Here is a 758-nt window from a genome sequence, read left to right as displayed (position 1 = left end):
TAAAAATAAAAACAGGGAGATGGCCGGCAAAGTGCCTCTGTGTTCCGTTGTTGGCTGTTAAATGCTTTGGTGAAATGTCACATCTCAGATTCTTCCCCTTCCTCATCTTTTTTTATTTTGAGAGACATGGGCTAACAGATGAATTGTGAAAACTATGACTGAGGCTAAAATAGGCAATAAGGCATGGTGGCTGAGAGAGCAGGCCTGGTATCAGATTGGCCCAGGTCAAGTGTGATTTTGGGTCATTTAACATCTCTGTGCCTCAGTTTCCTCATCTGTACAATGCACATGATAAACTTCATCAAGTTTTTATAAGGATTAATTTAAATGATTAATAAAGTTAATCATTTTGTAGGATTAATTTAAATACATGCAAGGTGCTTACTAAAGTGGCTGGCCCATGGTGAGCCCTATATGAGTCTTAGCTGTTGTTATTATTTTTTTCTTTTTTGAGACAGAGTTTTGTTCTTGTTGCCCAGACTGGAGTGCAGTGGCATGATTTCGGCTCACTGCAACCTCCACCTCCTGGATTGAAGTGATTCTCCTGCCTCAGCCTCCTGAGTAGCTGCAATTACAGGCATGCGTCACCACACCCAGTTAATGTTTGTATTTTTAGTAGAGACGGGGTTTCACCATGTTGGCCAGGCTGGTCTTGAACTCCTGGCCTCAGGTGATCCACCCACCTCAGCCTCCCAAAGTGCTGGGATTACAGATGTGAGCCACCATGCCTGGTCATTGTTATTATTATTATTATTATT

This window comes from Rhinopithecus bieti, unplaced genomic scaffold, assembly GCF_001698545.2.
Source record: "Rhinopithecus bieti isolate Rb0 unplaced genomic scaffold, ASM169854v2 scaffold_17826, whole genome shotgun sequence".
Classification (NCBI taxonomy): domain Eukaryota; kingdom Metazoa; phylum Chordata; class Mammalia; order Primates; family Cercopithecidae; genus Rhinopithecus; species Rhinopithecus bieti.
This window is presented reverse-complemented; position numbering follows the sequence as displayed.